Below are 21,668 nucleotides of genomic sequence, written 5' to 3'. Positions count from 1 at the left end.
AGAACTGAAGATCAGGGTGGGTCTGGCAACCAGGGTGGCAGCTGGCAACTTGGCAGTCTTTTTAAAGGTAAGAGAGAGCAAGCAAGTAGTTTCTGCTCAGAAACAGGTGATTTTTCTGCCTACACAAGGAGAGTGATGCATCTTCAGAGCTCTGATTATGGCGGCAATTGTGGAGGTCACATTTCACCATACTTTCTAAGCAACCTGTTCAATCCTCAAGTACTACAATAATTCCTTGCCTATAAGTAGTGCATTGTAATTTTAAATAAGCTTTTTAGAGTTTTCAAAATCCCATCAAGGATACATTTGCTCGCAAAAATGCCATTTAACAGATGGGGAAACTGAGGCACAGAGAGGTGAAAGGACATGCCCAAGGTCATTCCAAGGCTAGTGGAGGAGCCCAGACTTAAACACAGGCCCAAGGTTCTCTCGGCCCAGGGCCTTTCTCCCACAGCCCAGCTTCATAAGACAATGTTTTGCTCTGATACTTGATAGAGTAGATTCTGTGTTCTCCTTTTTGTTGTAGTTCTGGGTTTTTTTGTTTGATTGTTTTTCTTGAGATGTATTCACATACCATTTTCACCCTTTTAAAGAATACAATTCAGTGTTTTTTTGTACACTCATGGAGTTATACAACGATCACCATTATCTAGTTTCAGAACATTCTCATCACCCCAAAAAAGAAACCCTGTACCCATTAGCAGTCACTCCCCATTCCTTCCAACTCCCCAGCTCCTAGAAACCACTAATCTGATTTGTGTCTCCATGGATTTTCCCATTCTGGACATTCCATATAATTGGAATCATGACCTTTTGTGCCTGGCTTCTTTCACTTAGTATAGGGTCTTGCATGTTCATCCATGTCATAGCATGTATTAATATTTAATTTCTTTTTATGGCCATGTAGTATCCCATTGTATGGATGGACCACATTTTGTTTATCCGTTCCTCCATCAATGAACCTTTGGGTTGTTTCCACTTTTCGGCTATTATGAGTAATGCTGCTATGAACCTTTTGGGTTCTCTTTTAGCCCCAGGCAGCCCCTAGCCCAAGATAGATGAGCAGAGGGCCTCTTAGTGCCAGCTCACACCTCCCCTCTGCCCCAGGGAGTGCTGGACAGCCAGTGGCTGTAGTAAACATTCCAACCTTCTTTGGCCAATGCTCCTCTGATGTTACCAGATCGGTTGCTGAAGCCACATTAGTCTGTTGTTTGACACTCTAATATGTGAAAAGTGGCAAAATGAGAATTTGGTGCAACCCCGATAAGAGTAAAAATGTCCTTTGGTTTGAATACAAGCAGAACATTCTCCATTTGTTGTTTTTTTGGGGGGGATGGTGCTGCAATGGTTTATAACATTATATAAATTTCAGGTGTACATCATTATATTTCAGCTTCTGTATAGACTGCATCATGTTCGCCACCAAAAGTCTATTTTCCATCCACTCTCCATCTGTTCTCGAACCTTTGGGGCTGTCTTATCTCTTCATGGGAAAGTACACAGGAGCCTGAGAGCTGCTTTGCACTCCCAGTCCCTGCTCCTCCCACTGCTCCTACCCCAGGACCGAAGAGACGCCTGATGAATGGAGACTGCATTTGGCATAATTCTTGAAAATAAAAACAAGCTTGAACACAGCTCTGCCACTGGGTCAGCTGTGTGACCTTGGGCAAGTTACTTAGCCTCTCTGTGTTTCAATTTCCTCAGATACACAATGCAGACAATCATAGTGTCTCATCATAGGGTTGATGGGAGAGTTAAACAATATAACACATGCAAGTACTTAGAGCACTATCCAGAACAGAGTAAGCATTCAACAACCCTAGGCATTATTCTTATTCTTATTCTGAAAGTTTGTGATACTCTGTCTAAACTCTATTTTGTTACACTTTCATAAAGGAAAGAGGCTCTCTGAGACATCAGAGATTCTGCTCCCAGCTGGCTCATGCTCCAAGGCCTCCTGCCTCTAGGCTCTAATTCCTAGGAGAAGTCACTCAATGGGCCCTCACCAGCATCCCAGGCCACCATGTTATGTGACAGTGTGTTAGATGGAAAGGGACATCCAGACTGACTTGCCTTTTCACTGTCCCCTGACATGCTGCACTGACATAGTTTGCGTGTTTTCCACCGGGAAGAACAATCAGATTTCTTGACATCGGTCAGAATGAAAGCATGGAGGATGGCTGGTCTGGAGACAGACCCGACAGACCTGAAGTCCGCAGGCGGCTGCGTGAGCTCAGCCTGAGGAAGGTCCAGTTCTGGGTCAAGGGTGGGGGCTGCGACTCCAGGGGCAAGGCTGCAGCTTCAAAGGAACTGAGCAAGGATTTAGGTTGGAATCAAGTCACTGGAACTGGGAGCCAGTCAGGTCATGACGTCAGCCAACTCAGGAGCAGTTTGGGACAGGTGCTAGTTTTTTCCTTAAACAGACTGTGTCTGGTCACACTTGCTTTCCAACTTGGAGACACTGTTCGGATGTGTTAAATGAACAAAGAGAATGATCGTCCTCTTCAGATCCTCTGGGCTTAATTCATCATGGCTAGAACCACGATCTTCTCCCTGTGCTTGAGTCATTAGAGAGAACAGGACACATCCATTTCCTCTAGTGCAATCAGGAGCTCACCAAAATAATTAGCAGCCAGTATTTCCAGGATCTTAGTGCCCAATAAAGACTACAGGTGAGATGGTTCAAACCAGAGGGTTGCCAGGGAGAGAAGAAGCACATTAATTACTTGTAGTAACACTTGGACTCTCCTCCTCTTGTACAATTTACCTGATCATTAGAGCTTAATGAACAATATCCATTTTCCTAGCCGCTCGTTCTAGCCAAGCATGATCACCTGTGCATTTAAAGACCGTCCCTCTTATTAATCATCCTCATGACTTCTGGTGCAACAAGCCCCTTGTCCTGAGAGCTGTGCTTTAGCACACTCTATTGCAAGACATAGGACATGGGTACCCATCAGGGCCCAAACTGGTCCTCTTTCTCCCCAGGGGGTCCACTCAGCGTTTAATAATGGCTAACGTGTATGTATGCTTCCTAGATGCCAGACACTGTTCTGAGCGCTTTGCCCGTACATCCTCATTTGATCCTGACAATAGCCCTATGAGATAGGCACAATTATTATCCCTCTTTCACAGATGAAGAAACTGAGGCCCAGAGAAGTTATGTCACTTACCCCAGGTTGCACAGATAATAAATGGTGGAGCCAGAAGTCTAGCTTGGGCGATCTGGCTCCAGAGTCTGTGCCTTAACCATTGCGCCTCACTGATTACTTGCACACACTGTTCCTGGCTCTAGGACACTGGTTCTCAAATTTAGTGCATATCAGGGTTGCCAGGAGTGCTTAGGGAAAATGTAGCTTTCTAGGTCTGCATTCTGATGGAGATTCTGATTTGGTAAGTCTGGGGTGGGGCCCTGGAATCTGCCTGTTTCCCAAGCGTCCCAGGTGATTCTGATGCATGTGGCCCAGGGACTCCTCTTAGAGAAAAGCTGCCCTTAGCCCAATCCCGCACCCAGGCCCCAGCAGTTTAAGGAACTTCAGACCTGGCAGTCAGTGGCGCAGTGCCCAGTCTGCTCCTGAGGGCACGGTCCTGCTGGGACTTTATACACTTGTTCTAGTTCATAAAATCTTGCTTTGGCCCTGGGACTAAATCCTACCCTGTACCTCAGTCCTGATGATGGCGTTCCTGGTCCAATGCCTGACAATAATCTGCCCAATTCCTGGAAACAGGGCTACTTTGCTCTCCCAGGGCCCAGAGGCCTGACCATGCCCACTTCCTGCTGCTACACTCCCCCTGATGGCCTGCCTGAGAAGGCTTGCCTGTTTTAGCAAATAAAAATATGCGATGCCCAGTTAACAGTGAATTTCAAATAAATACGGATAAAATCTTAGTGTAAGTATGTTCCATGCAATATTTGGACATATTTATACTACGAATTATTCATTGTTTATTGGAAATTTAAATTTAACTGGGCACCCTGTATTTTACCTGGCAATGCCATGACTGAGGGCCACAGCCTCTGGCTGATCCTAAATGAGTTAAATACGAGGACTTGGCAGTGGTGGGTAAAGGGCCTGCCTTTCTGCCTCTCAGCCCTTCCCCCAACAAGGGGCTTGGTCAGCTCTGGGGAGAGGAGGCTATTGATTCAAGACCGGAGGAGCCCTGTTGGTTCTGTGGCTATCCCCCTGCCAGCTTGCTGCTGGTGGATATTGGCTTGTGCGTGATTCCTGCTTCCTTTAGCCAGCCTCCTCTGTTTACCCAGGAGACCCATTCGCCTGAGACATATAGCACTGTAGAGCTGCCCCCTGGAATAGCAGTTTAACTGCAAATTGACCCCTGTCGTTTGAGGTATTTACACTTCTGTGTTTTGACTTGGGCTCGTGTTTGAAGCCATTGTGTGTTTTCTATTGCTGGCATGTTAAAGATGATGGTAAGCCTCTCTGAGAGCCTCAGTTTCAGCTGCCCTGGAACACTTAGCTTTTTGGGGTCCTTTCCAGGACTCTCCCAAAGGAATTTTGTGTATACCGTGTAACCTATATTCTAAGTCAGATCATCGCAAAGCTACCTCCAAATTTGATGAATCCCCATCTGGCTATTTTTACATGATGTTACAATCAGCAAGCAGTCAGAAAAAATGTTACTTTTATTTAGTTTTGTCATCTTAGCCAGTGGGTGAGGTCAGGACTGTCTGATGTTACTTCTGTATCCATCCCAGGCGGAGGGAGGTACGGAGGTGAAAGGCGGGGAATGGTGAGCCCTGTGCAGGCACTACCTCCTCAAGCTAGGTGTGACTAGAACGGGAGAGGAGAGCGCGTAGAGGGCGTGGCTGTCTGGAATATTAAAGAAGCACAAGAGTGAACTGCAAGAAACATCCTAACAGGGTCATTCATTTGGCTGTAGAGTCACTAAAGGAAACCACTGGAATTTTCTGTAGAAGGAGACAAATGAGAAAACAAGCCCACACTAGCCCAAGTCAAAGACTCCAAGACCACACAGGTACTTCTCTTCTGTTTTTTCTTTGCTGAGGCCAGCATCAGTTTGCAGGACTTAAAGCCCAAGGGAATCAGATTGAACAAATTACTATATTCCAGTGACAACTGGCCCCACTGAGCTCCCATTTGGAATAGAAACCATAGGCATTTTCTGGGGCTTCCCCTTCTGCCTGGCCTGCAAGCCTCTGATCTGAGGGGCACCTGATGGAGTGGGGGTTACAAAGAAGCCCCCCTAAAAATTAGACTATTGGTGGTGAACACGATGCAGTCTATATGGAAACAGACATATAATAATGTACACCTGAAATTACACAATGTTATAAGGCAATATGACCTCAATAAAACAATTTTTTAAAAAAGAAGCCTCTCTCCTCCCTGCATCTCAGAAGGCCTACGGGCAATCAGCCAGAAGTTCTGCGCTTCTGTCCTCTGCTACACAGATATCTTATAAAGTTCCACTTTCTAATCCAAGTTATCTTACATGGCCAGTATTCTTTTCATGGTATGGTTCCTGTTCTCCCTGAACCACATTCATTTTCTCAAAATAACAAAAAAGCTTTTTTGTGTGACTTTCCCTCCTCTCAGCTCCCCCTTTGGCTTTAATGGAAAACTCCAGTAATTTGATTGGAAAGGGTTTTGAGGGGATCACCGAGCCCTCTCCTTTTCTCTCCTCTCTCCCCTCCACGTTCTGCCGTCTTGGAGAAGGCTGACATCTGGAGCTGCCTAGCCCTTCGCCAGAGACATGGGAGCTCAGCAGCCCTCCCTACAGTAGCAGTGATAATGACGACAGCCACTCTTCACCAGGGACCTCTGCACGTCAGGCACAGTGCCTCCCCTCATTTATTCCTCACAGCAACCAGTGAGGTTGGCATAATTATGAGGAAGCGGAGGCTCTGAGAGGGGACGCCCTCCTTCTCATCAGGTGCATCGTCTCCTTCCCCTAACTTCCTCCCTTGTCTATGCTTCAGTCAGGATAGCCTCAGGCTCTTGCGGTGGGACCTGGCGACCAGCCAGCCTGACTTTTCATTGTGATAGGGAGGATCTACTCTGGGATGGGATAGGCTAGTTAAATGCTTTCCCTGTGTCTGGGCTGGCAGATGAAGCTGCAGGAGTCCAGACCTAGTGCAGGTTCTGGAAAACAATCTAGTTCCATCTAGGTTTCTTTGTACCAGGCACTCCAGTGAGAAACGCTGAGGTCCTGGTCATGCTGCTGTGCCTCAAGAGCTGTACCAAGAGACAGGCTTGGCATGAAGTGCCTTCCTCCACTGCAAGCTGTGGTTCACAGCTCCCATATGGGGACATGGGTGAGGGAACCTGGAACACACTCTCAAGCTCTCCTTTGACCTTGCCTTTGAATAGGAGTTGGTTGGTAATATATAACTGGGAGTATGCTGGGCTGTTGCTTGTTGCCGAGACAACAAGGCCTCTCCTTCCAACAGCTACTCATGGGCTGCTTTGAGTAGCGCTTTTTGTGCAATACATCTGGTCTAGAGTTTTCTTTATGGAAGGTTTTAATTACTGACTAAACTTCTTTTATGACTATCATATTGTTCAGGTTTCTATTTCAATTTTTTAGCTATACCTACTTTTTAATGGTGATAAAATACACATAACATCAAATTTACTGTCTTAGCCATTTTTAAGTGGACAGTTCAGTGGCATTAAGTACATTCACAGTGTTGTGCAACCATCACCACCATCCACCTCCAGAATGTTTTCCTCTTCCCAAACTGAAACTCTGTTCCTGTTAAACAATAACACCCCATTCCTCCCTCCCCCCATATCCTGGCAATCACCATTCTGCTTTCTGTATTTATTTGACTACTCTAGGTACGTCATATAAATGGAGTCATACAGCATTTATCCCTTTATGACTGGCTTATTTTACTTAGTGTAAGGTCTTCCATGTTGTAGCGTGTGTCAGAATCTCCTTCCTTCTCAAGGTGGAATAATATTCCATTGTATGTATATACCACATTTTCTTTATCCATTCATCCATTGATGGACACTTGGGTTGCTTCCACCTTTCGGCTATTGTGAATAATGCTGCTATGAACATGGGTGTACAAATATCTGAGTCTTTGCTTTCAATTCTTTTGGGTATATACCCAGAGTTGGAATTGCTGGGTCATTTGGTAATTCTCTTTTTAATTTTTGAGAAGCCACTGTACTGTTACAGTGTCATTTGATGCACAAAAGTTTTTAATTTTGATGTAGTCCAAATTATCTATATTTTTCTTTCGTTGCCTGTGCTTTTGGTGTCACATCTAAGAAATCATTTCCAAATCCAATGTCATGATGCTTTTCTCCAATGTTTTCTTCTAAGAGTTTTATAGTTTTAGCTCTTAACATTTAGGTGTTTGATCATTTTGAATTAAATCTGTGTATGATGTAAAGTAAGGGTCCAACTTCATTCTTTTGCATGCGGATATTCAGTTTTTCCAACAACATTTGTTGAAAAGACTGTCTTTTCCACCATTGGCACCCCTGTCAAAAATCAGTTGACCATATATGAAAGGGCTTATTTCTGGGTTCTCTATTCTATTCCATTGGTCTATGTACATCTGTCTTTATGTCAGTACCACACTGTCAAGATTACCATAGTTTTGTAGTAAGTTTTTAAATCAGGAAATGTGAGACCTTCAACTTTGTTCTTCTTTTTCAAGATTATTTTGGCTGTTCAGGGTCTCTTAAAATTCCATGTAAATTTTAGCGTGGATTTTTCCATTTCTGCAAAAAAGTCATTGGAGTTTTGATATAGACTGCATTGAATCGTAGATTGCTTGGGTGGAATTGACATCTTAACAATATAAAGTCTTCCTATCCATGAACATGGGATTTACTTCCGTTTACTTGTGTCTTTAATGTCTTTCAGCAACATTTTGTAGTTTCCAGTGTACAAACTTTTGCCTCCTTAGTGAAGTTTATTCATAAGTATTTTATTCTTTTAAATACTATTGTAAATGGAATTGTTTTCTAATTTCCTTGTTGGATTGTTCATTCTTAGTGTACAGAAATGCAACTGATTTTTGTGTGCTGATTTCGTACCTTGCAACTTTAGTGAATTCTGACAATTTTGTTGTGGTATCTCTAGGGTTTTCTACTTATAAGACCGTGTCATCTGCAAACAGAGATAACTTTACTTCTTTCTGTCTAGTTTGGATGCCTTTTATATCTTTTTCTTGCCTAATTTTTCTGACTAGGACCTCCAGTACCATATTGAATAGAAGTAGTGAAAGTGGGCATCATTGTCTTGTTCTTGGTCTTGGAGAATCTTTCAGTCTTTCACCATCGAGTGTGATGTTAGCTGTGGACTTTTCACATATGGCCTTTATTATGTTGAGGTAGTTTCCTTTTGATCCTAGTTTACTGAGTGTTTCTATCATGAAAGGGTCTTGAATTTTGCCAAATGTTTTTTTCTGCATCGAATGAAATAACTATGTGATTTTTTTCCACTTCATTCTGTTAATGTGGTATATTACATTGTTTGATTTTCATATGTTGAACCATCCTTGCATCCCAGGTATAAATTCCATTGGGTCATGATGTAAAATCATTTTAATGTGCTGTTGAATTTGATTTGCTAGTATATTGTTTACCATTTTTGCACTGATGTTCATAAAGGATATTGATCTGACGTTTTATTTTTTTATATTGTCTTTGGTTTGGGTATCAGGTTAATGCTGCCCTCATAGAATGAGTTTGTAAGTGTTCTATCCTCTTCAGTTTTTGGAACAGTTTGAGGAGGATTGGTGTTAATTCTTCTTTAAATGTTTGGTGGAATTCACCAAGTTAGGCAAATAGAGACCGATCCCTCAAGCAGCTTGCAGCCAGGTTAGAAAGTTGCAAATTCAGTTCACTCTTCTCTCTCCATTTCATGGGAGGGCACTGAGACTGGCTGCTGCTCCCCTAAACCATGGGAAAAGAGCAAGTGAAAATGCCATGACATTTTCTACTGTTTTAAATGTGCCTTTTTCTTGCTTGAGCATTTACTTGGTTTCCGTAGATCTCTGACTGATTTCCAGAGCTCCTATAAAGTTATTTTAGTCAGTTTCTAGTTGTTTATTTAGTGTTTCCATGGGGGTGTGAGAACCTAGAGCTTCCTAGTCTGCCATGTTCCTAGATTCAACTTTGATAGTTATTTTTTCTAGGAATTTATCTGTTTCGTCTATATTTTCAAACATATTGGCACAAAGTTGTTTATAATATCCTCTTATTATCATTTTAATTTCTGCCCAACTGTAACGATGTGATTTTATTCATTCTTACTATTGATTATCAATACATTTTTTCTTTTCTTTTTCATCGACTTCACCAAAGTTTGGTTTTCTGATTCCTTTCAAAGAACCAAATTTTGGCTTGGTTGACCTCTCCAGTGCATGCTTGATTTCTAGTTCATTAACTTCTGTTTATATCTTCATTATTTCATCCCTTCTACTTTCTTTGGATTAATTTGCTGTTCTATTACTAATTTTTTGAGATATAAGCCTAGATTATTAATTTTATCCTTTTTTCTCTTTCTAATATACCCACTTAAGGCTATAAATTTTACTCTGAGCAGTTCTTTAGTTGCAGTCCACAATTCTTACGTGTGTGTGTGTGTGTGTGTGAGGAAGAGTGGCCCTGAGCTAACATCTGTTGCCAATCTTCCTCTTTTTGCTTGAGAACAATTATCGCTGAACTCTCATCTGTGCCAATCTTCTTCTATTTTATGTGGGATGCTGCCACAGCATGGCTTGACAACCGGTATTAAGTGCAAACACATTTATAATTGTTATAACTTCTTGGTCAATTGAAGTTTCTACCATTACAAAATAACACTTATACCTGTACCTAATATGCTTTTTGCCTTAAAGTCTATTTTGTCTGATAATAATATAGCCATACCAGCTTCCTCTTAGTTAGTAATTTCATGGTTTTGCGTTTTTTAACTTTTTTAAAATTTCAACCTTTCTGTATCTTCTTTTACAGATGTGTTTCTCACAAATAGCATTTAGTTGGATTGTTTTTGTCCAGACAGGTATCCATGGTCTTTTAACTAAAACGTTTAGTTCGCTCCCATCAGTGACGTTAACTGCCATATTGTTCTGGCCACTCTGGTTGTACCAGGTGTTCAGTGTTTTCCTTCCTCCCCTTTCTTGCCTCCCTTTGGATTTATTGAGTACGTTTTTATGAATCCATTTTATTCCTTCTCCCAGATTGAAAGTTATAGTCTCCAGTCTTAATCTAGATATTACAATATGCATGATTAATTTATGAAGCCTGTAATTAATCAGCACCGTTACCCTCTTCTCAGATGATGTAAAGATCTTAGAACACTTTAGCTCCATTTAGTCCCTCTCAATTTATATATTACTGTTTTCAAGTATTTTAATTTTAACTGTTACCTCAAATCCTAGAATTATCAGTTCAGTTAGTAAATGTTCATTTCGTTTTACCCACAAATTTAATACTTCCCTGTTCTTCATTCCTTCTAACAAGTCAGATTTTCCTTCACAGATCTCTGTCCTTCTGCCTGAAGTACATCCTTTAGAAGTTCCTTTCTCGAGTATCACCTGTGATAAATTCTCTCAGTTTTTGCCTTTTTACCCTGATCCCTAAGATATAACTTTGCTGGAGGGAAATATTTTTACTTTGAACACACTGAAGATGACATTTCACTGCCTTGTATCTTTTAAATTCACTGTTAAGAAGTCAGGTATCGATATCACTGGCACTCTTTGAAATAACCTCTTTTCTTCTTTGGTTGCTTTAAATTTTTCCTGTCATATTTTTGAGTATTACAGTTTCACCACGATGTATGAAAGTTAGATTTCTTTTAATTCACTGTTTGTGGATTTCACTGGCCTTCTTGAATCTATAAGTTGCTATGTTTTAACATTTCTTGGAAATTCCTCTTTAAATACTGCCAGTTGCCCAATTCTCTCTCCCTTTCCCCTCCTTCTGGAACTCCAAGTAAACATATATTAGACCTTCTCCCTCCAAATTAATGCCACTTTGCCTCATTTCCTTGTTTTCCATCCCTTTTGTCTTCCTATTCTGCATTCTGGATACTCACTAATTCTTTCTTTGGCTCTGTCCAATCTGATAATGTATTTTTAATTTCTAAAAATTAGATTTGTTTTGTTTCTCAGATCTGCTAGATAACTGCTTTTGGTTACCTGTACCAGGAAAAAAAATCTGTTTCTATCTTATTTCTTTAAATATAGTAAACATATTTGCTTTCTGATATCTGTCTGATGATTTCATTCTCTGAAGTCCTTCTGGATCTGGACCTCTCCTATCTCCCTCCACTGCTAGTTCTCACTCATGGTATCTTGCTTCATTATGTTCTTTGTTATTTTTTTACTACGTCCATGGAAAATTATTTGAGGGGATTCCTTGAGGTGCAGAATGAAATACCTTCTTCCAGAGAGGATCCCCTTTATCTCTGCTAGAGATTAAGGTCGCTATCAGTCTCGGAGTACTTAAAGCTAAATTCAAGTTGGGAGTTTTATGCACTACACAAGTGTTGTGAATTTGGGTTGCAAATACACAGGAGGCCCATCTTGTGCTTACAACTCCTCAGGTATCTTTCCCTTGCTCTGCTCAATGCTGAGATAACTTTCCTTCCTGTCACCTAGGAGAGGGGTGAGTTACTTCTATTTTGTCCTCACGTTGAGGTTACAGTCCTTTGGGGTCCTAGTTTATTGTGAGGAACATCTCCTATTAAACTTCTCACCGTGACCCAGTCTTGGTCTTTGACATCTGTCTCCCTTGCCCCCGAGGCTGTCAAATCCTGACTTCAAGTTTGCCAAGATCAGCAAATACCCTCAGAGCAAAGGATTTATTCCATTCATCTTTCTGAGCTATGTTCCCTTAGATTTTAGATTGGCAATTCCTTTCTCTGTTGTATCTTTTATGCTTTTTAAGATTTTTAAATATATATTTTATCTAACTTCTCCAGTTGTTTTCAGCAGACGAGTTAGCCCAATTAACCTAGCCTGCCATATCCCTGGAATTGGAAGTTCTCAAACCCTTTCCTTTTCTGCAAGGAAAGTTGCCCTCCTCCAGAATAGACGCCTGTATTCGGGAATGCGGCGGTCCACCTGCTCTGTGTACAGGCTTTCAGACAATCTCCGTCTCCGTTTTTTTCAGCTGCACATTGCTCTCTCGTCCTCTGGCCTCTCCACACCCTGATGATCTCTTGGGTTCTCCTTTAACAACATCCCCTTCTTCCTAGACTCCAGGAGGAGGTTTCATTCACCCTGCTTTGTCAGTTTCTACTCTTCCAGCTGCACTTTGTCCTGCAGGTGGTCATTGGGATCTCTCTGCTATGAAGCTATCTCACGTTCTCTTTGTTATTGTTGATTTATACTTTTTTCCCTTTTATTATTTTTAGTGAAATCTCACTAGGGCTTGAAGACAAACGGGAGTGCTCAATCTATCATATCTACATGGTAATCCTCTTCATTCTTCAGCCCACTGTGACCTGAATTTTGCCTCTACCACTCCCCTGAAACTACCTTTGGCAAGGTCACCCAACAACGACATTTATGCTGCTAAATTCAAGAGACATTTTCTATCTGTCATCTTCCTTGACATTTCCACTATATTTGATACAGTTGACCACTCCCTCCTTCTTGAAACCCTCTCCTCTCTTTCCTTACATGACAGCATACTCTCTTGACTCTCCACTGACCTCGCTGGACATTTGTTTGCCAACTTTTTCTCCTCCAACCAACGTGTAAATGGGCACTAAACCCAGGATCAAAGGACTTGATTTCTATCTCTGACTCTATTCAGTTTGAACAAATGATGTCCACTCTCTGGGCTTCAGTTTATGATTTCTAGAAGCATTTGCAGTTCTAAGTTTTTATAATTACATATTTTTTAAGACCTTTTCAGGAATGGAGATGACAGCATACAATTTCTATGAAAGCTTAGTAGGACCACACCAGTTCCAGCCAACAATATTTAATGCTACATTCTGGAGAAGGAAACTCACTCAGAGGAACAAATGCCCTTTAGTGCTCAGTTGCTTTCGTTTAGCTGTGGATGATGTGTGACCAAATGCTCCTCCCTGAAACCCTCTCCTGTGTGGGGCTGTGGGTTTACACAGAAATATTTAGTGCCCTTACCTAGGGCTTTGTCAAAAAGAGGGTTCACAAAAGATCACAGCATCAGTCCTCTCCTTGAGTCGCAGTGGGATACCCTGTTTGACACAAAGATATATTTAGAAAACCATCTTGAAAAGTCAATACCCAGCAAATGAATAGTATGTCTTCAGTACTCTGTGAGTATTATGGGCTCTTTCCTTTTATAATTTAGTCTCTTATATGGGATCCAAAATCAAATCACCATAAAACTTTGATGGTGAGGGAAAAGATTAGGTTTTTTTCAAGATTTTGTTATTTTTGTGGCAAAGTGCCTGAAGTTCTCGGATATGCTGGCATTTTTCACTAGCTGAATTTTCTTATGTGAAATGATTGTTTGGGGAAAGTAAACATTAAGTTTATGCTCCCATGCGAGAAAAGGACACCTTATTCATCTCTGGTAAGGCTTATTCAGAAAGCATTGAGAGATAACATATCTGTAGCACCCTCAGATGGTTTAAGCCTGATTTATAACTCAGCACTGTTCAATAGAACTTTCTGAAATGATGGAAATATTCTGTCTCTAATATTGTAGCCACCAGCTGCATGTGACTATCGAACACTTGAAATGTGGCTAGCACAACCAAGGAAGTGATAATTTACTTGTATTTAATTCTTAATTAATTTAGATTTTGATGTAAATCACTGCATGTGGCTGCTGGCACAGTTCTAGAGTGAAGCAGATGATCTCCAAAGCCCTCTGGATTCTAAAGACTCTGCCCCTCCTTCTGACCCCACTGCCACCCCCTCAGAGAAGAATCCTGGAAGATATCCTCCAAATAATAGGAAGCCAATGACGAAGTCAGAATGGCAGGACAGGCTGCCTGGAGAAATCAGAGAGGACTCCTGAGAACAGACCCACCCCTGATATTTTCAGGGCCTAGGGCAAGAGAACCAAAAGAGGGCCATGCACTGTATGTCTAAATATTTTAAAGTTTTTAATGAAACTAATAAGATACTAAATAAAAATACTCTGCCCTCCTGGTTTGACAATTATGCCAGCAGGGTAGGTTCAGATTTAAACATCTTAGGCCCCTCAGAATTCCGTGCTTGAACTTGAAGGTGTGGGGCAAGTCAGCGCCCAACTTCTGGTTTGAGCGTGTTCCCCTTCTCTTCCCACTCCCACTCCACCCAACACTTTGGGCGGTTTCACTTACATGCTTGTGGACACCTGAGCACACATGTCCACACTTTGTTCACACTCCTGAGAAACAGCTGCCTCTTGGCCTCCTCTTGGGGCTGAGCTTGCACATATATTGGCTCAGTTCACCCTCAGGAAAATATACCTGGAAGCAAGCTAGGGGCAGTTTGCACAGGGAATTCTGCAGTCCGGGGTAACTTCAGCATGGTCTGTAGGTGGGGATATCAGCTCTGGTCTAACATAACCCCTTGATCCTTTGGACTCCTTGTCCCTGCCATGGGTCATTCACTTTAGCAGGTATTGCTCTGGCCCTTCTCTAGCCGTGCCACTCCTTAAAGGGCAGGTGCCAGGACAAGGGCCACCTCTGCCTGGTGCTAAGGCAGTTTTATCTGAGTTTAAGACTGAAGAGTTATGAGAAGCTTCAATTTAAAGTGAAGATATATAGATATGCCCCCACATTATGCCAGGAGGAGCGAGACTTGTGGACAGCACACCTGAGACACTTCCAAGGTAGCGTAACTGACATGCGCAGAGAAAGCCCAGGCCCTGAAGGGGAGAGGGAGAGATGGGGGAGCTTGCCTGGCGGGATAAGGGGGACAGAAAGAAAACTATCCCAGGCAGATAGTGCCTTGTCACTTCAGAAGGCTGGAGTACGGGCAGAGGGTGAAGCCAAGGGTAGGGGGCAGACCGGAAGTTGAAGGTGGGAAAGTAGATTGGGGCCAGGAAAAGGTCTTAATAAATGTCATTTTAGTCCATTGGAATATAAGCTCAAAAGACAGAGACCACGTCTGTCTTGTCCACCACTGTGTCCCTCACCAATCTTGGCACACTACCTAGTGCAGTATGGTGACAAGGACCACATCCAGAGAGACATTCCTGCCTTGGTACAAGGCTGTCACAGAGAAGAAGGCGATTTGGGCTCAGATCTCTGATTTAGGGTGAGGTTTGTCATAACTCTTCAGTCTTAGACTCAGGAGCTCAGTCAATAGCTTTCTAATGAATGAGCACTGAGAAGTGAGAGCTTGATTTTGGGGGTGGAGAGCCACCATTGGGTGCTCCTGGATCTCCAGCTAGCACAGACACTACCACTACTACTGTGAGGTCTGGATTCTGTCAACAGGTGGGTAATTCCCCCCATTCTCCTCTCCATTTACCTGGATCCTTCTCTGGAGTCCTGCTTGACTTGGATGTGGAGAAAAGGAATGGAAGGAGCTCTAATGTAAACAGAAAGGTGCACCCAGAGAGATGAGAGCAGAAGCAGAGATAGCAGTGCCCTGGGGAACAGTGGGCACAGAATGTTCAGAAAGAAGAGGCAATCTATGAAGTCAAATGAGCCTGAGATACTGAGAGCAGTGGGGACTGAGGAAACACCATTGGATTTGACAATTAGGGGGTCACAGATGGCAATTCAAAGGCGGGGAAGATAGAAGCTACATTTCCAGGATTTATGAATGAGGGGTCAGTGAGAAAGTGAAAACAGGGAGTGAAGATCACTCTATTGAGAAGATACGCAAGGAAATAAAGGAGAAAAAGGGCAGTAGCCAGAGCCAGAGAAGTTGTGGGCAAGGTGTTTCCAAAACCAGAATGCACGTAGTGAAGACAAGGATTATCAAGAAGCTGCGAGGACCCGGCTGCGGCTTGCAGTCTGAATTTGTAATGGGTGCGATCTGGGCAGGGCTAGGCAACAGAGGGATGGGAGGAAGCTGCCAGGAGTGTGGAGGTGGGTGCCAAGGAGGATTTCCCAGAACCAGAGATTGGAAAAACAAGAACACTGAAAGGGCTGGAGCCGAGGCCTTGTAAGAGGCCTCCCTGCGCTAATTGAAAAGTCTGCGCTTGGGGCCCCAGCTAGGCAGGCAGGTTAAGTAATTTACCCAGGACCACACAGCTAGTACTAAGTTGTATAGTGTTATGGACTGAATTGTGTCCCCCCCCCTCCCCCGCCCCAAATTCATATGTTGCAGCCCCAACCCCCAACTTGACTGTATTTGGAGAGCCTGCCTGGGCCGGGGGCCCTGCTTGATTCTTCCCTGGTTTTCCAGCCTCCAGCACAGGGCCTGGAGTCCCACAGGGCCTTGGGACATATGTATGGCTGTGGAGCACGGGGCTCCTTGTAGCAAGATATGCAGGTGGGCTGGCTCCATTCAATGGACCAAGGAAAGCAGGAACCCTCTGGAAGCTGGTATGTTCCCACCCAAATTTTGCAGAACGAAATTGTCACTTACTAAAAGCCCAGCAGCTCACCTCCCTTCCCCAGGCATTGTGGGGGTTCAAAGAGTGATGAAGTTTAAAAAAGAAAAAGTGATGAAGATACTGCATTTCTCAAAACTACAAGGCAGCAGAAGGCTCCAGAATCTAAGTGAGATACAGTCCATGGAGCTGTGCTCTGGGCGTGAACACTCCAGCTTCTGCGTCCTTTAAGATTAATACACACATACACACACTTATTTACAGATCAAGCAAGATTTACTTAACTATATGCACACAAAAACAGTTGGAGGAATTAAAAAAGGAAACAGGTGAGTCTTGTTTTTCTGCGTACAGTGCTTATCAGACGGAGCCTTAAAGCGCAGCTGCAGCGATAGAGGTTCGAAGAGAAAATATTCCTTCACTTGTGGAGAGAGTATTACATCCAAGGCGTTCCCCAGGGCTGTTTGAATTACAGATGCTCACTGAATAAGAATGAGAACTCCACGGGCCTGCTCATGCTCTCCCCTCCCAGCACTTTAATGATAGAGAAGAAGATTGTCTCTCTTGTTCTCTGAAAAAGACTTGCAAATAGGTCACATCTTAGCAGGTGACGCCCCCGGAACTGGTCACTGCCCTGTGTGGGTGGTGAGCAGACTTTCTGAAAGATCTTTCTGACTCGGGAATGAGCTGATTCGAAAGTCACGTCAAATGCCACCGTAGTTCCTTCTGTGCTGACTGACTCATCTGTGCTGACGAGAATATAAGGACACAGTCACGACTGGCTGAGCTGTGTACCTCCAGCACTCTCACCAAAGGACGGAGTGGACCTCTGGGAAAAGTCTTCCTTTGGGGCTTTTAAAATCCTCCCCCCTCCCCCCCAAGCCTAGCCCACTCCTCGGGGGAAATTTTGTTGCTCCCCCATAATACAGTCATTCCTGTGTGTCAAGGCTTCCTAACATGGTTTATATGTTCACACTTTCTTAGGAAAAAATGTCCAAGGAAAGCAGAGGTTCTTAGTCCATGCCCCACAGACTGCTTAGCCGCAGATCTGTTGAATGGTGTGCCACATTTTGTGCATATGTGCAATCTTCTGATTCCCCACAGAGTCCAGAATTTCCAAATGCTTAAGAGTCCATGCTTTGTGATCTGAGAAGGTCCCCTAGGGACTGGTGGCCTATTACTATGGGCAGAAGCCCAGGGGGTGTTAGCGACCAAGCTTAGTCACCTGAAAACATTTGAACAGCCCCCAATCTACATCTGGGCACCCCAAAGACACAAGTGGAAAATAACTGAACAAATAATTCCTCTGGTTAAACAATAGCACCCTCAGTGTGCAGCATGTGTGGCAAAGAGCAATTCTTCAACAAGCAAACAGGATTGATGGCTAGAGAGGCCAGCACCCAGGAAAAGTACTGGTTTCCAGCCAGCGCTGGCAGTGAGTCATCACGAGGAGCCCAATTACGCCTGCCAGCTCCCAACTTCCCAGGGCCAGGACTATCCAAGGGCTTTGTGCTGCGTATCGGAGTCGGGGGAACTCTAGATCAGATATCAGAACTCTGGGATTCAAGGCCTGGCTCTGGTACTCACTAGCTCTGTGACACTAGGCAAGCCACTTCACCCCTTAGGGCCTTTATTTGTTCTAATAGAAAAGTTCCCGTTATGCAAGATGAATGAGCTCTAGAGATCTCCTGTACGGCATTTTACCTATAGTTAACAACACGGTATTGTGCAATTAAAAACGTGTTAAGGGCGTAGATCTCATGTTAAGTGTTCTTACCACAAAAAAGCAAAAAACAAAAGACACAAGGAAGCTTTGGAAGGTGTTAGGTATGTCTGTTATCTTGACTGTGGTATCGTGAGTGTTCACGTATGTTCCGATTCATCAGATTGTATACATTAAATATGAGTAGCTCTTTGTATATCTATTATACCTTAATAAAGCTGGGTTGTTTTCAAGAAAAAAAGAAGTAGAGGTCAAAAAAATAGTCAATGAATGCTGCTTAGTTTTCTTATTCTAACATCCATTCACTTTCTCACTGTTACATTTATTTAATAAACACTGAGTGTCTGCTATATGCCATGAATTAGGTGCCCAAGCCCCTGTTTACTGTCTCCATGCTCGTGCTAAATTTCAGGTTCCATTTTTATCCTTACCCTCTTCCAGACATCTCCTTTCCAGACAGTGGAGGTCCAATTTAGGGATAATCCCTTGCATAGAAAAACTTCTCTCAGTTCACAGGTGCTCCCCAGAGAAGCTTTGTAACACGTGGAATTGTTGGAGAATCCATTTCTCTGTTTTTAAATATGTATAGCGAGCCTTCGAGAAAGTCTCTGCATGAAGAGGAGTACCCGGGACCCAGACCTCCTTCCCCAGTAATCACGAGCTAAAAGGGAAAAAATAGGGTAGCTTTGGTGTGAGGAGGTATCCTGGGGGGCCAGGCTGAGTTATTCGGAGAATAGCGATAGGAGAGGAGAGAGAGTTAGCCTTCGAATGTGATATATCTGCTACCATGGAGATGGCAACAGTCCACCTTGGTCCCTGCAGCAAGGCAAGCCCTAGCTGCCCCCAAAGAACGAGGATCTAGCATGGCTTGATTGCAGGGAGCTGGTGAAAAATGACGCAGCCGGTGGGGAAGAGCACGTCTTTCTTGGTGCAGTAGTGCCCCCTAATGTCCAGAAGAGGTGTTGGCAACATTGAAGAATTTGGAGCGAGCGGGAAGCAAACCACCTCGAGAACCGCATGAGATTCTGCTTGCTAGTTTTCCTTGATTCTAGCCAAATTTTACCTCCAAAGCATGGATACTTGCCAGTAAGAAAATACAGCTGATCATGAGGTGGATTTCTAGGAGTTCTGGGCAGAGGTCTGCGTCTGAAACCTAAAGGAGTGGGCCCAATAGCTCAGACATCACCCATCAGCCAAACCTAGGCCCCAGAAATAGTACCACTCCTTACAGTGTACAAGTGTGCACGCGTATGTGCACATATTCACGTATGCATGCATGCAAGTCATTTTTCTTTGTGATCTATTAAATTTTTATTTTACGTATTTCATAGAAAAGTGATTTATACTTATTTCTGAAAATTTGGAAAACATAGAAAAGTAAAGCTTCTGGACATGAAGGAGTAGTGGAATCTGGAATTACTCATCCACCATAGACAGCTAGAAGCTGGACAAATATATGTGAAACACCTTGCCTTAGACATTAGACAAGAGGCAGTACATGTCTATGATATTAGCAAGAAGGAAATAAACAAGATGACCTCAAAACATGGATCAGGGAAGAGGCATCCTGAGTTGAAGAGTTGGAGATCAGAGTTCACGGAGGCTGAGGCAGCTGGAATGTGTGCGACAGAGTACCAGAGATGAGGGAACAGCACTGAGAGGGAGCTCCAGAAATCTGCAAGGGCTTTCCTGGAGTCTTTACTGAGTACTAGAGTAAGCAAAGAACAACTATTTCCAGAATTCACACATGACTGGGAGACGTTCAATTTCTGGTCAAGAAGAGAGGAGAATCCTCAGTGATCATCCACAGCAGCTGGTGGAGACTCCAGAGAGATCACACCTTGTAATAGATCTAAGATATTCCTGGAGTAAAAGATTTTTTTGTTAAATTCTTAAAGAATTTTTCTTACCATTTCCTCTAATTATACAGCCTTGTGTTTAGATGGTGTGTGTGCAAAGATTCAGTAGGCAGCTGATTAACCAAACGTTTTACAAATTGCATCACAATGGTCACCATCTTCCCCGTCTGCAATCTTGTGGTCCTCAGTGCCCTCCATCTCACCTCCCCCACTCAGCCAACTCTACATTTCAGCTCTGTTACTTTGAGAACCCCACTTCTCATGCTATATTCTGCACCAATCAGGATTCTTATGTGAAAGCGATGAAAGTGGCTCTTGTTTAATAGAGCAGAAAAGTAATTTAGCAAAAAGATATTTGGTAAATCATTAAATCACTGGAGGCATTGGAAACTAGAATCAAGCTATGAGGCCAAACACAACAGATCAAATTATACCACAGAATGAAAAGGGACTTGAATAGTGTGCTCCCCAGTCCAGAAAATAAAATGGGAGTCAGGTCAGAGATGCGGGCCTGGCAGTGTGTAGAGGTAGAGAGCTCGTATTTGGACAAGGCAACTATGGCTAGAAGATCTGGAGTACCAGTGTGGGAATAAAATAGATTATTTCTGTGCAACACGGTGGTGCCGATTGGGGAGTGGAGTTCACTGGCCTAGGATGAAGTCCTGAGAGGCATAATCCCCCAGGTGTGCAGGAAATGGAAATTCATGCAGTGTCGCCCCGAGTCATGCAGGCTGGTTCTTGACCCTCGCACCTTTGAACAAGAGTCAGAATTAGTGAGTGATACATGGGATTGAGGATGTCATGTCATATATGGGGCCATCTCACAAGCCCCTGGGGCCCTGTGGCTACATCTGAGGATCTTTCAAGAATTCCAGTGATGGGTAGCTGAGGCAGGTTGAGGGCATTAGCTCTTTGCCTGAGTGCTAGCTTCTCTCCCTGGCTGGGGAGTAGTGATGTCAACTGCTCTAGAAGAGTAGCTCAACTCCCTCACTGCAGGTTAGTTATTAGAAGAGTGCGCAGAAGTGAGAGCTGAGGCTCACGAAAATTGAACGTGTTGATTGACCTGGGACCTCCCAGTCGGGGACAGCTATCCTATGAGGATGCCTTGGCTGGACAGAAGGCCACCCCGGCTTTCCACCTCCAGGCTTTCAAATATGAATGTTCTGGCTTGTCAGCAGGTGGAACTGCTGAAGGCAATTCAAAAGTTCAAGAACCACAAATCCAAAGGTCAAGTTAAAGAATGAATGAGGATGCCATCCGGATGTAAAATATGTCAAGAGATCAAGAAGAGCAGCGTGTGCTCTAATTACTGGAAGACAGCTCAGGCATTGCATAAGGCCAACAACTTCAATGCTGCTTCTGCAAAACGGATGTGATGGTTAATTTTATGTGTCAACTTGACTGGGCTGTGTGACACCCAAAGAACTGGTAAACATTATTTCTGGGTGTGTCTGTGAGGATGTTTCCAGAAGAGGTTAGCATTTGAATTGGTGGACTGAGTGAAGCAGATGGCCCTCCCCAGTGTGGGTGGGCATCATCCAATCTGTCGAGGGCCTGAATAGAACAAGAAGGTGGAGGAAGTTTGAATTTGCTCTCTCTGACTGCTTGAGCTGAGACATCTGTCTCCTGCCC

Source organism: Equus caballus, chromosome X (assembly GCF_041296265.1).
Source record: "Equus caballus isolate H_3958 breed thoroughbred chromosome X, TB-T2T, whole genome shotgun sequence".
NCBI classification, from domain to species: Eukaryota; Metazoa; Chordata; class Mammalia; order Perissodactyla; family Equidae; genus Equus; species Equus caballus.
This window is presented reverse-complemented; position numbering follows the sequence as displayed.